The following is a 15,414-nucleotide window of genomic DNA, read 5'->3' on the forward strand; positions in this document are numbered from 1 at the left end:
GGCGAAGCCAAACCGTTTCTCCTTACAAGGTGGAGTTCCCCTAGCTCACTTACCGAGCAGAGCCAAACCATTTCTCCTTATAGGGCGGAGTCTCCCTAGCTTCCTTAATAGGGTGAGGCCAAACCGTTCACACCTTATAGGATGGTGTCCTCCTCTTCCGATGACACCTCACGCCGAGAATACAAAGAAATGAAATAAAACTTTTGTACAAAATGAATGCTTCCCAAATAAGCTGATTTGTACAATTTTTAAACTAGATGCACTCTCAAATAATTTACAAACTGAAGCTTGGTAGAGTATTGTTTTCCTCTCAAAATATTTTTCAAATAGAAGCTGAGTATGGAAAATAATTTTCCTCAAGATTGACCTAGTGTAAAATCAAAATATAAAGGACTTTTCAAGCAAAGAATATATGAATTAATATATTGCTCAAGCACTCTTGATTTACTCAAAGATATTTTCCACAAATAATATTCAACGATGAAGTGTATAGGAGAGATTAATCTTTGAGATTATCACCAAATAAAATAAAAGGCTTTCAAGCTAAGTATATGAACTTGAATACAAGCCCAAACCTTTTTCAAGAATCTCTAAAATATTTTCTCTAAGAAAGTATTTTCAAGAAACAAAAGCTGGAGAAATATTTTGTTCTTTAAAATCTAAAGAAGAAGAGGCTTATCAAGCAAGATATATATCTTTTGAATAAATGCTCAAAGTCAACTTCTATAAACTTCAAGATTTTCTCAAAAAGATTTTTCAAAAGAAAGAATGTGGGAAAATGAATTCAAGCTTTAAAATAGAATAAAAATATATGAGAAAGAATCAAAGAATAAGCAATATAACTTTCAATATATTTTTCTAACACTTGCAAAGTGTTTTGAGCTTGTATTTATAGACATTTTGGAAGTCTGACCGTTATGTGACCATTGGGCAATAAAATAATATTATAATTTGAATTTTCTAATCATTTTGGAGCTCAAATTTGCTTAACCCAAAAGGCCCGGTCCACTGGCCTTGAGATCTGGTCGACCGACCAAAGGGCGATTTACATTTTCGTGAGCTTCGGTCTGCTGGGCACATGATTTGGTGTGCAAGATGAACAATTTTGGTCGATTAGGAAAATTATGCCTTCAAGAGGTCGATCGACTGAGCACTCATGTAAGGCCTATTTGTTCAGTTCGGTGGACTAGGCAATCAAGGCATAATTGTGGTCGGTTTGTGGGTCCTATGCAATTTACCATGTTAGCCTTAAGCCCTTGCTGGTCAACTGGCCCAAATATAACTATAGAGAGGCTGTTCGACTAGTCCTCTAGTAAATGTGCTCTTATGCATACACCGGTCGACTGGGCTTTCACAGCCGGTCGATCGAGCCTTAACAAAAAGTGTATTTTGGCCAGTTCTTTAATCGAAAAGCTTTTTAAACATTCGTGGAAGATAGGCTTTAAGTATAAAGAGGTTTTGGGGTTCCTATGGTAAATCTAGGTTCATTTGGAGTTTCAATATAAAACAAATGAACATACATGTATAAATAAACCCTAGTTACTGTTACAACTTAAAATTTAGCATCTTCAAGCTCTACCCCTCTTAGAATGCGCCATGGTATATGATCTTTTTGCTTCATTTCTAGGCTTTCATATTGCAGCATCATCTGTGCTATCAAAAAGATAAACCTGTATATACTTGGCATATGAATGAGATGTTATGGTTTGTCATAATCAAAATAGGGATTAGACTTAAAAAATCAAGTCCTTTTTTATGATGACAAATATAGGAGCAAAATTGGGTTTAACCTTGAAAGGCTTCTTATAAGAATATGCATAATTTAAAATTTATTCATTGAAGGCAAGTATATGCAAACATAAAGATTTCAGAAAAATTGAGTTTAACATTTAAGTCCAATGGTTCAAATGTGCAATATGTATTGAAGCTCACTTATAAAAATATTCTTTTAAGCACAACATTAAATGTTTTATGATTTTCTAATTTTTTAAAATACAAAGGCAAAAGAATGAAAAATAATTTTGCTCATATAAGCCTTCTCCCCTTTTTGTCATCAACAAAAAAGCAAAAAAAAATTTCTTCTTGGATAAGAGGATAATTTTGAAACAATCAGAGCCCTTAACTATTTCAGAAATGAAAAAGAATCTTCCCTTTGAATATTTTCATTGATTGCAAGGGATTGATGCCAAAGCTTGCTAAAAAAGAAACTTTAAAAAGAAATCAAACAAGCCTACATTTTTTTGTTAGACATTTAAGCATATTTCAAATTATAACTAGAAAAAAAAAAAAAAAATCCAACCATGTAGATCCTAAAAATTTGATAATTCAAGATCATATGGCAAATCCTAAGACAATCGTGGCTAAGCAATATATTTTAATTTAATATTTTTAATCATCATACTTTAAAGCACATGCCACAGAAAATATAATGCAGGCTTAAAAAAAAATTTAGTGAGCTCAACAGATAGGTTCGAGAGCTCCCCCTTTCGATTTGAATACATGCTTAGATACATTCAACTACTTACACTGATACTATTTTTGGAAAGTTAATTACCACAGTATAAGAAACAACAATATTAGATAGAGTAATTCTACTAGTCATAGATCAACCATTTTAACCAACCAATAAAAATATTTCCATGGAACACACATGCACCAAAGAGTTTATAGTTGGTTCCTGCAAGGTGTTCATATGCTCCAAGAACAATCCATATCAACATTATGTAATAAAAATAGGATATGATGTTCAAGGTGCTCAAAGCAACCTTAGGACTCAAAAACAATGATGTGCATGTAAGTCCAAAGGGTTTAAGTTTTCCAAAATCATAGAATATGTATAATTTTAGATTATTTTGGAAATATTTTTGGTAGCTTGTCGTTAGTAAATAGGACGTTTCCTATGAAGACATGCTCCAAAACCTAGTTGTTTATAGCAGTTCATAAGAATTTGCATCATGCAGATGCCATTCAGATCAAGCATTTTAAATAATCCAACTAGTAATGAATTCTATGTAACACACAAGCTTCAGATAGTAAGCATTAAATCACGCAATGTGTTTGTACATCCCACAAACAATCCATATCCAAGTATAGTTCTCTGAAAATAGGATATGATATTTATGGTCTTGTCTATGCTTATGCATATACAAATACGTTTTGAGGATGAAGTTTAATCAAAATTCACTCATCCTTTCAAAAATATTTAAGTATGCATCAAACCATAATCATTTTTATGAGCGCATGGTTTATACACTTTGATTATTTTTGGTAAGATTTAACAAAATTTTGGCAGCATGCTGTCTGTAAATGGAACATTTTTTCCATCTTGCATATCACAAAAACATGTACCAGATATCTTAAGAGTTTCTACAATATGCAATTCACAAGTCACTGCATCAGTCATGAAGGTGGCATTTAGTTCACAGGCTTTACGGTATTTCCAGTTCTCTATATTAAGGTTGGAGAATTGTATTTCAATAACTCGTTTCCGTCTGATTTGTCAATATACTGCTTGTCTTTGGTACTCTTGTCTATTAATAAAATTTATGTGTGGTGTAAAAATGATATTGATTGCATAGTTATTTAATTTTGTGCCTGTATGTAGGTTATTTAGAAGTTTGTTTGTTAGATTTGTCATTGTTTGTTTGTTTGTTTTTTTTTTTAACTGTCTGGCAACCCTTGGTATGTCGGGCATTCCAGATTGGTTCATTTTAAGATATGTTATTAGTATTGCATTATTCTGACTATTGGGATGCACATCCTCAATTTTAACATATCCTGAGTTGTGTTTTCTCTTTGCACTGGCCATATCATTAGTTGCAGTGCCATAGTAAAGGACTGAGGTGGGGGAACCTAAAATGTTAATAGAAGGGTAAGGGTTCTGATCCCGTTCAAAAGAAGAAAGGGGAATATAAGAAACAATTTTTTAGTTCTTTTTAAATAATTGCTCGAGTCTAAAGAAAGTACATTCATATGGATTTTTCCAATGATTACGCTAATACTGTTCCTGAGAATGGAGAAATGTTACGTTGATATATGATCGCACCCCGGTCGAATTGTGAATAGTGTCGTTGTATTATGAGTGGTGCCCTGAGGCCAACTTCATTTTAACTTCCAACAAAAAGATGCTTCTTTTTTTTTTGGAATACGCACCGGGTATCCACGCGTCCGTTTTACGGTCCATGTGACTAATCCTACGTCCCTTGAAGTTGACCCCACAACTCCAAAGGGAGGGTAAATTCAGGAGTCCAGGGGCGAGAACGAGTCTGGGAGGGTTTGAACACCCGACCTCGTGAAAGGCACTCTCGCAGCCCGCACTACCACCTAAACCACACCCTGGGGGTAACAAAAAGATGCTTCTTGAACAGCCTTCAAAAGGTTCACTGATAAAGCGTCTACATAAGTTGATTGTACAAATCTGTGCAAAATCCTTTTCTAAACATTGCATTCTATAGTCAGCAGTTTCAATAATGTAATTTTTATTTTTTGATTATGTATTATGCAAGTTCAAGCGAGGACAAATAAATTGCCAAAGCTATTCCTTGATTCTGTTCCATTTTTGGTGTTTGGAAACTAAATTTGGTTATCTTTCATTATGGTTGTGTTGAGTTAGAAATTGTAATTTGAATAATGGAGCTTAAAAATAACCTTTTGAATGAATTAAGTCTCTAACTTTATGTGTTTGGGGATGGATGGTGTGTACTACATAATTTGTAATGTTTTAATTTTAAAAATTAAAATTTATAAAAAAAAAAATAAAAATAAAGCATGACGCTTATAATTTGGATTGATTCTATGATCTCCAACGATAAAAAATCCTAATGCCCAGCCTGTGCTAGACTACATGAGGCTCATTTGATCTAAGCACTTTGCATCTTCAATTTATTTTTAATGCGGTCAAATATAATTGGAAAAAGATAACTTTATTCTGACCAAGACAAAGGCATGCGTTCATGTGGAAAATGAGACTTAAAAAATATAATTGGAAATATAAAATTCTATTTTTTTTTTAGTTTTCTAAGATATTTAGTGGTGTATAATAACTTTTTATTTTTATTCGTAGACTTTAGAACATAACTTGCTTTCTAATTTTTCTAAAAAATTATAAAAGATAGTGTTGATCATGAATTTTGGTAGTGCACGATGACATATTTGCAACCTTAAAAGCTTTTGAAAATTTTTTTTTGTTAACTTTCGGTTTGAGATTTTTTTGGTAGTGCACGATGACATATTTGCAACCTTGGAAGCTTTTGAAGGAAGCTTTTGAAATAAAGGACTGCACAACGTTATCAATGAGCTAATCTATTTGTTATGTTATATAATAATTATCATATCAAGTCTACTATAGCATGTTTATTTATTTTGTCGCTGCATAAAATGTTTTTTTCCTACAAATTGTCTTTAAAGTGATGATTATATGTTTTAATTTTTTTTATTGCCTCAAGTGTAAAACCTTTGTAAATCTAGTCTATTGTTTCTTTCTACTAATATGAGCACAATTACTGTTACAAACTGTATTGCTTTTACGATTTACTGTCAATTGCTTTTCCCTTAATTTCTCACTCTTACAAACTATACTCTAGTTTTTGTTTACTTTTGGATCTAAATAATACATGGAATCCGTTATTTGCTAAAATAATCATACAAAATGCCTGTATTTTTATCTACCAATGGCACTTGGAAATGTTTGGGAACTCGACCTGCTTTAAATTAAGTGGAGAATCGATGCTCTCTTGTCATTTCGTATAGATTTTGTAGAAAACCTTTCTGTTTCATTGAATTAAGGTTTGTGACGACTTCGGTGAGTTGTTAGATTATCATTATTATTTTTTGGAGCTACCCTGACTGTTAAGATCTTACAATAGCTTGAGAGTTTCAAATCTTCTTATTGTTTGGATTTGGATTAAACATAAAAAAGGAAATGGATTCATTAGTTTATTCTTTTATGCACTTCTTGATTTTGAGCTCAACCCAATACTATAATCATGTTAGTTTCAATATTATATATTTTGGCATATTGAAGATCTTACAACTTTTCAACATGCTGACTGCCCAACCCTACTTAGATTTTATGTAACTATATGTTACAATTTGTACCTATTCACATTATATATGTCTTATAAAACTACATTGTACTATTCAAAAAAATTTATTAAAGAAATACATTTTTATTATTTATATTAATTAATGCATTTAATAGACAGTATGAAGAAACGATATTTGAAATTTCACAACAATTTTGGCAGGCCCTCGATTATTTGATTCTACCCATTGAAAAGTTGCTATCAAGATAGCTGAAGTGAAATTAAAACAAAATAATATAAATTATTTTTATTATTTTAGTTAAGAAACGTTAATTCTGAGACACCTTTGATATTTTAGAGGATGGAAGTGTTATTTTTAAAAATTTAAGTAGATATTAATTTGTAATGGATGGTTTGTTCAGGGGGTGCGATGTAAGTGTATTTTTCCCTTAATAAAATCAAGGTCTCATATCAAAAAATAAAAATAAAAAATCAAGGTCATGAATGAACATCGCAGAAATTGTCACCATCGCTAACACTTTTCCCAAGTACTAGGACTTCTTCATTAATTAACCCAACATCTGGTTCGTGGAATGTCTATTCCTAGAAATAGAGTGGTTATAATAGGTTAGTTACAATTAGTTATCCAAAAAAGATACATAAAGCAAATAAAAATGTAAAACTTTTTATGAATTCATAATAAGGAATAGAGAAGGAGTAACTAATCTCAAATTTCACCATTTGAATGTATATTCCTTTCTTATTAGTGTATTGTTTACCATATAAGTGTGTGTTAAGACAATCTGCTCTTATTGAAATTATATTGTATGTCTTGTGAAATATTGGATTGAGTTGCCATACTGGTTGTGAATATACCTTCTGCATGGTTGATGCAGATTTGTGTATTGCATGCTGGTAGTGAATCTAGGTTCTCGCATGCTCTTATATATAAACTCTTTTTTAGGTTTTTTTTTTTTTGGAAATGTTCATTTTACAGTCGGCATGCTACCAAAACTTTGTTAAAACTTTTTCCAAAATATGAGATAATAGATGTCGAAGTATATAACTGTATAAGCACCAAATGAGATGAGTAATGCTTTTGGAACCACAAATAGCTATTACTTGTTGGAAATCAAGCTCAAAAGAGGAAACTATGTCCATATTTTTGGAAAATTGCCCATTTAGTGTTATAAGAAGTGATGCGATATAAGAAATGCAACGTCATTTAGGGATATTTTGAGAAATAGTCATTGCAAAATTTAAATGGTAAAGATGTGTCTGAGCAAATGTTTGTGTATAAGACGAGCTAAACAAGTTGTAGTTACGTTCTTTTGTTGTAGGTTGTTATATTTAATGACAATAATTTATTTTAAAATTGATTGCAATAAATCTTCAGAATAGCAATGTATAAAAGAATAGTGAAAAGACAAGAATTAAATGCCATGTGAAGTAAATTGCCAAATTAATTATTGTAATTTCATGTGTTCATTGAAGCTTAGTCTCGTTCAAGAATGATTATTATACATTCATGCCTAATCATACATGTGAGATAAATCAATTGTTAAAATTCAATTGATTATTAGTGATACTGTGTGGACTAATAATCAATTGAACATGTTAATTATTTGTTTCATTTAAGATTAGTGATGTTTGTATTTCAACCATCCTTAAATTGTCCAATGTGGATAGTTTAGGAAGTTATATTTACATTGTTGTCATTGTTTACCCTTTGTTCATTGCCATTATATATTTCGAGTGTGTCTCTACTTGTGTTCTCTGGGTGCATAGTGGGGTGTTGTGACAATTTGTTAGTGATGAAAAACTAGCAACATTTTCACTTCTCTTATCTCCTATACTTGGAGAGCCATGTGGAGATTCTGCCAAAATTTTTAATGACTATGATGAAGGAATTTGAGCGATTGATTGCAATGTAAATACAACATTCCTAAATTGGATAGGATCCGTACCCTTTAGACGGAAGGTTGTTAATTTTAGGATTTACGATGCATGCATCATAAACATTATGATAATATAATCAACACCATTTACTTAAACATGTTATAGGGTAATTAATGAACATGGATAAGAGTTGGATAATCAACATTTTAGGGTGATGGGTGATCAGGAAAAAGTGTACCTATACGATAAGATAACTCAAAAGGATTGGGAGGTGGTGTGTTGCCATTTCCACGACCCACACTATCAGGTGATGTTTTTGTATTATAATAACTACTTTTTGTATATTTATGTGGCTAATAAAAAGTCATTACATCTTTTTTGTAGAGTATATGTGAAAGAAAATGTTGAGAACCTTAACAAACTCCCTACGACGCATTGCAGTGGGTTGAGTTTATTCATCAATCATCGAATGATAATTTCTATAAAACTATCTAACCATTACCTAACAAGTATTGTTTATGTTTACACTGTCGAATTAATAATAATGATGTTTTGTATGATAACGTAGCGTGATCTTGAGATCGGCGCAGAGGAGCCGATTGTTGATCTTTATCAAAGAACACACCAAAGGCAATTAGGGGAGTGGTGCCAAGGTGCACTGGGGCAACATGTAAGTCAAATATATTATTTAGTTCATTATTTTATTCAAAACGTCGAATTTGCATTCTTATTTTTTCATTTTTATCATTTTCATGATTGAAAATAGGTGAAGATGCTCAAGTTGAGGGATGCACCCATTCCATAGGGGAGTCAACCATTGACAGATTACGAGATCTTCACTCAAGTGCTCGGGGAACAAACACCGAGGGGGGGGGGGGGGAGGTCTTCGGAGTGGATACATCGCCCTAACAACATCATCTTCTATGAGTGTGGCATTTGGTGCTGATTTTGAATAAGCGTGTCAAGCTGCCGAGTCTCGAGCGGATCACATGGTTCACCGGATGAAGACGATGGAAATGGAGAACAAGCAATTGAAAGATACGTTGTCCAACTATGGCATGGAGAACAAGTAGTTGAAAGAGATGGTGTCCAACTATGACCTGGAGAACCAGTAGCTGAAGGAGAAGGTGTCAAACTTTGAAGCCAAGATGGGGTTCCTTATGAACAAGCAAGCGCAGCTCGAACAAATGATGCACCAATCTCGTCCAGATGATGTAGGTGGCTCTTCCTCTCATTAGACAATATGTAAAAGGTAGTTTGATTCTGCAACATATTTGCCATTATGGGGTTTCGTAGTAATAATAGGAATTCAGTACATTCTGTATTCTAAATTTAATATTACTTGGTATAATTAACATTTATGTGGGTCTTGGAAAGTATGAGCCTATGAGGGAAAGATGAAGCTCAAAATACTAACAATGCAAATCAATTTTTGAAAAATTTAATTCTTTTTGAACCTACTTATATTCCTTGCTCCTTCTAAAATCCAAGCAGACTTACAATTTACAATTTACAACCTTATGCATGTGAAGAAGATAACACATTGAAAAAAAAAATAAAAAATGAAAGGTTCATAATATAGAATTGCCTAGGCATCTTTGAAATTTTAACTAGAGTGCACAAGGTATGAGTAATTTTGATATATTCTGCAATAAGTGTTTGTTGTAGTAGAAACAAATGCCACTTTTTTTTTTTTTTTAACGAAAGTGCTTATTTTAAGTGACAAGTGTTATAAGCGTTTTTTTCAAGTTCTTCGAAACGATGACTAAGTTCTTTTTGGTTGCCAACTAGCAATACTCCTAGGTTGTAGCGACTGTAGCCAACCTCTTGCTTTGTCCCTCAAAGAGAAAGGGAATAATCTCAGTCTAATGGTGTCTTCAGTAACACCATTGATCTTCACAGTATCAAAAATCTTCAAAAACATCGCCAGATGGATATTGGGATCATTAAGTGGCGATCCACTGAATTGGGCCTACTGCACCATGCTGATTAATGCGGGTTTAAGCTCAAAATTGTTGGCGTTAATGAGCTGGCGTCTGATACCCGAATAATTGTCATTCACAACTGGTCGCACATAATCCTTCAAGGCGCGTGGCTGCGCATTATCTTGTCCGTTCTCCATGGCTAATACCCTCTTTTTCCTTAGTGCTCTGAGCGTTCTTTCAATCTCCGGATCAAAAGGAATAATGTCACGTGTTCTAGCCCTGCGCATCCAACATAAAAAACACACAAGAAATACAAAATAATAATAATAATAATAAAATAAAATAAAAACAAATAAATAAAAATATAAAAATAAAATTTTAAATTAAAACCAAGATTACTTTGTATCGATATTGGCAAAAATAAGAAAAACTCAATCCCCGGCAACGGCGCCAAAAACTTGACCGGTGCAAACTGCAAGTGCACAGTATCGTAGTTTTATAATATAATGATGTGTAGAGTATCGTCCTCAGGGATTGATGTCTTAATTTTGCCAAGTACCGAAATTTTACTAACCTTGATTTTATTTAGAAAAATTAACAATTTTAGATTGCAAAATTTAAACAAAGCTACTTTAAATAAACTATTCAGGAGAATTTAAAACTGAATACCGCGTGTCAAATTGATAATGGTGAAAACTTCTAGGAAACCGATTTCACCTAGTTTCTCACTATGCTTTACTCATTTAGCTAATTTAACTTCGTTTTCTCTGTTTGTTAGAAAATCGCCAATTTTTCCAAAAGCCTCTTTCGATAGTCAATCGGAACCTATTCTTGTTTATTATTTAACATAAGAGTATGCAAATTAATAATGCAAGAACGCAGTAAGACCCTCAATTTTTTATGTTACGTAGGTTTATACAAGTCTTTCGATCTCTATATTTACCTACGCTGAATTATCCAAGATCTATCCTATAATCCCTCCTTTCGGTAGCAAATCGTAAGACTAAAATCATTTAATTAATGGCCAGTTAATTAAAAGCATTAGGCACAGAATAACTCAAACAAATATTAATGAAAACTACTTCAGATTAGCATCAAAGAGCAAGCATAGTTCGAAACTGGCTACATCGTTTTCCTAGAATTCAAAAATTTAGTTCATTTCGAAAATAAAATCCAACATAACAGATTTCACCATATTTTCTTCAATTTGGAGCGTACGGAAAAGATTAACACTCGCCGCATCGCCGTCGCGCATCACGAACATCTCGAACACCACCGTTGTTCGCCGCCTTTCGATTATGAAAAGATAGTATTTTTGCATGCTTCCAACTCTCCTTTGCTAGCTGTGTATGTATCTTCATAGCACCCCCAAAAAGAAACCACAAGAAAGTTCTCCAAAAAATAATTTTTCCAAGAAACCCTATGTGCTTTGGCCTCCCTTCTCTTTCTCCCCAAGAAAAATCCTTTTCTTTCTTCCTATGGTGCGGCCTCTCTTCCTCCAGCCCCCAGCGTACGCTGCTCTCTCCAAATCTCCTCTTGCACACGGCACTCTCCCCACAAGGAAACCCTCCCTTGTTGACTTTTCCATCCTTTCCTTTTGTCCTTTCTTTCTTTGCTTTTCTTTCCTTTCTTTTTTTCTTTCCATTCTTTTGTCTTTCCTTTGGATGTACCCAGCGCACACTGCTCTTATGAGATGACCCAGCTGCATGGCTGGGTCACATCTCATTTTTTGATTTTTTGATTTTCTTTTTTTTTTCAAAGGTACATGAACTGCCCTCCTCTTTCAAGCCCACTTTCGACCCTCTTACAGCTCATAACTCTCAAAGCTTAAAACATTAAAGATGTAGATGTCTTTTTCAGATTTTCCCATAATTTTGAATCATCTCAATCGGAGCTTGTATGAGAAAGTTACGCCAAGATTACGAAGAATTGTCGAAAAAATCCATAAAATGGCGTATGCTAACTTCACGTCTGATTTTTGCCTTGATGCTGCCAGTATTTTGCAAAACACAAAACACGAAAATTGTAGATTGTTTTCTTATCTTTCTATGACATCTTGAATCATCTAAAGCAGAGATTGGATGAGAGAGTTACGCACATATTGCAAAGTACTGTCAGTTTTTTTTAGCTTCCAACAGTTGCTCTGCAATAAAAAACATCAAAATTTCATACATTACTCAATAAAACCCAAATTTTATAAATAGAATACAATGTTAGAATATTGAGAGTAATTAGGCATTTAAATACAAAATATCATTTGCAATGCATGAATTAAAGCACCTAATTACGCAATTTAAGCGCGTAATCACACCCCCCAACTAAAGTTTGGCTAGTCCCTAGCAAATAACGTGAATGCAATTTAGGGTGGTGTCATATCAATTTCAATGAATGAATACACAGGCAACACAACCATACCCTGTCACATACAGGAATATCACCAAATTACACACAAACTCATTCATACCCAATTCACGCAACTCCGAAGTAAGTCATTCATGCAAATCTCATCATTATATAGCCATTAAGAACAGTAAACTCACGTAAAATTAACCAGCGAGCACAATTCAGAGTTAATGTAGCCATATAAATTCAAGTATAAATAGGCGAAATCTTGAAGCACGTGTAATGTGTGTGACTCGTTACACCCAGGATATCCGTGGACACCTAAAGAACTGTCGCTTTGACTCGGCTTAACTGGTATACTCTCAAAAACACTCAAAAAGGATGGGTTTACTCATCGTATGTGAGGAGGAGTGTCATGATCAAACATCCCACATACTGCAAGGAACAAACGCTAAATGTATTGAGTAGATTAGTCTGAAAAGGATCAAGCCTGTTTAGGAGGTGTCGAGTCTTTCACCCTAGCATCTTCTCACCTACTCACCATGTCCAATCGAGACCACCCTAGATCAACTTATTCACAAACTAGGCGTGAATAAATCTGAGGCATTAGGCAGGTGAAGAGTCTTCATATGTGGATAGCATGCATCTTGTCCTTGACTTTTGTTGTAGTTGTGTGGAGCAGGTATTAATCTTTCACCTCTTGTAGGGTATTTCTATTTCTCTTTTTCTTTCTTTTGCTCATTTTTCAATTTCTTTCTTTTCATGGTCAATTAGGACAATCATAACACTTCTTTTATTGTTTCATACCACCCATGTGCATTAAGCTCGAACAAGAGTCCATGAAATAAGTCTATTTCTAGGGGTGGTTCGGCCTTCACATCTTGAGTAGGCTACAAGACCTAAGTTTTTATCTCCCCACTAGATGTCACCTCTAGGCTAGCAATTCAAAAATCAAGACTAGTGTACAAAGAGTATCCAGAAAAAAAATAGGGAAAGTTGAGTTTCATGAACTCTGAGTTGACGTCAAAACTCAAAAGAGCGATAAATGGCTCAACAGTACCTCACAAGGTGTCAAAGTCTCCACGGGCGCTCTCTCAGTGTTGACAAGGAACCCTAAGTGCCACAAGTCACGTGAACGTGTATTTTTTTTAGCCTCAAGAGATACCATGTAGATACAAAAGTTTATATAGCCAGATTAACACAAGTGCACTACCAATCAACTTTCAATGAGTTACGATTCCTAGTTTAGCCATATAAATAGAAACTACACATAAATGACCCAATGTGTACTCCTAGGTTATATGCAGGTATATGAAGGGCATAAGTAACATCATTCACACACATTTTTTTTCACTGTTATTCAAAAATGAGAAGGATTGAAGAAAAGAAAGAAACTTCCCTGACTTATTGGTGAATCCGTCGAGGAGTTTAATTTTCAGCTCTGTACTCATGCCAAATGAACCTTTACCAATACGTCTTCTATGATTCCATGTGGATACTTGATGGATCGGTCTGCTAGTTGCAAAGAAATGGTTGTTTGTTTCATCTCTCCAAGTCCCAATTTCCTGCAAACAGAAAGTGGCATAAGATTAATGCTAGCTCCAAGATCACATAAAACTTTATCAAAAAATAAATTTCCAATAGTGCAAGGCAAAGTAAAACTCCCTGGATCTTTTAATTTCTGAGGCAATTTCTTTTGAAGAATAGCACTACACTCCTCGGTAAGCTTCACTGTTTCGAACTCCTCCAACCTTCTTTTCTTTGAAATGATCTCCTTCAAGAATTTGACATAGTTTGACATTTGTTCCAAGGCATCTGCAAAAGGAATATTTATGTGAATTTTCTTAAAAATATCCAAAAACTTAGAAAATTGCTTATCTAATTTTTGTTTTTGAAAACGTTGAGGATAAGGAAGTGGAGTAGAGAGAATAGGAGGATTGTCAGGAAATGAAATTGATGGAAGCGTGTCCATCTCTCTTGGTGTATCATCCACAATCTCCTCTTCTTCCCCTTTATTCTTGCTTCGGCCATTCTTTTCAGGTGTAGGTGTGGACATAGTTTCCTTTGCTGGTGATTTATCAATTTCTCTTCCACTCCTAAGTGTGATGACATTGCATTGTTCCTTAGGATTCACTTCTGTGTTGCTAGGAAAAGTTCCTCTCTGTTGGGTATTTATAGTCGTGGCCAGTTGCCCAATTTGTATTTCAAGGTTCTTCATAGTGGCTCCCATATTGTTGCAATGAGTCTCAATGTTGTCTAGCCATGCATCTGTCTTTTTAAACCTTGCTTTTGTCTCCTCAACAAAAGATATCATGGCATCCTCAAGTGACATCTTCTTCTCACCTTGATGACTCTCAAATCCTGCAGGAGGTTGCAGCACATTCCTTGTATTTCCATAAGACAAATTCTCATGATTTCGAAGCCTTGAATGGTAATATTGTGGCAAAGGATCACCACGATAATTATAGTTCCGATTATTGATGTATTGAACCTGTTCTTGACTCACTCCAATACTCGAATCTATCCTACTTGTAGCTGCCACATATTCTGCACCATGTGGTATCCTCTGGGTTGTCAAAGTTGAAATTTGATGAGACAAAGAAGCTACTTGAGCTGAAAGTGCAGCAAACGGCTCCAATTCATGAATTCCAGCAACTTTCTTAGCCATTGTTCTTTCAGTTGGCCATTGATAGTTATTTGAGGCCATTTCTTCCAAAAGAGCAGTAGCACCCTCAGGTGTCTTTGACATCAAAGTTCCCCCAGATGCAGCATCAACTAAAGTCCGCGTTTGCCCATTTAACTCGTTATAGAACATCTGAATTTGCAACCAATCCGGAAATCCATGTTGTGGGCAGCGTCGAATCAAATCTTTATACCTTTCCCATGCTTTATAGAGTGATTCAAAATCATGCTGCTTGAATTGACCAATCTCACTCCTGAGTTGAGCTCTTTTTGCAGGTGGAAAGAATTTAGCTAGAAATTTTTCTGCCATGTCCTGCCAACTAGTAATACTCCTAGGTTGTAGCGACTGTAGCCAACCTCTTGCTTTGTCCCTCAAAGAGAAAGGGAATAATCTCAGTCTAATGGTGTCTTCAGTAACACCATTGATCTTCATAGTATCACAAATCTCCAAAAACATCGCCAGATGGATATTGGGATCATCAAGTGGCGATCCACTGAATTGGGCCTACTGCACCATGCTGATTAATGCGGGTTTAAGCTCA

At 34.4% G+C, this 15,414-nt stretch overlaps 1 non-coding gene across 1 annotated transcript; it reads left to right on the top strand.

The window, feature by feature from the left end:
- The first annotated feature begins 15,027 nt into the window (after nucleotides 1–15,027).
- On the top strand, nucleotides 15,028–15,134 carry LOC131163290 (small nucleolar RNA R71). The gene has a single exon (XR_009139058.1). It is a non-coding gene; the product is annotated as a small nucleolar RNA R71 (small nucleolar RNA).
- The last annotated feature ends 280 nt before the right edge of the window (nucleotides 15,135–15,414 follow it).

The sequence above is a fragment of the Malania oleifera genome, chromosome 8 (assembly GCF_029873635.1).
Source record: "Malania oleifera isolate guangnan ecotype guangnan chromosome 8, ASM2987363v1, whole genome shotgun sequence".
NCBI lineage: Eukaryota > Viridiplantae > Streptophyta > Magnoliopsida > Santalales > Ximeniaceae > Malania > Malania oleifera.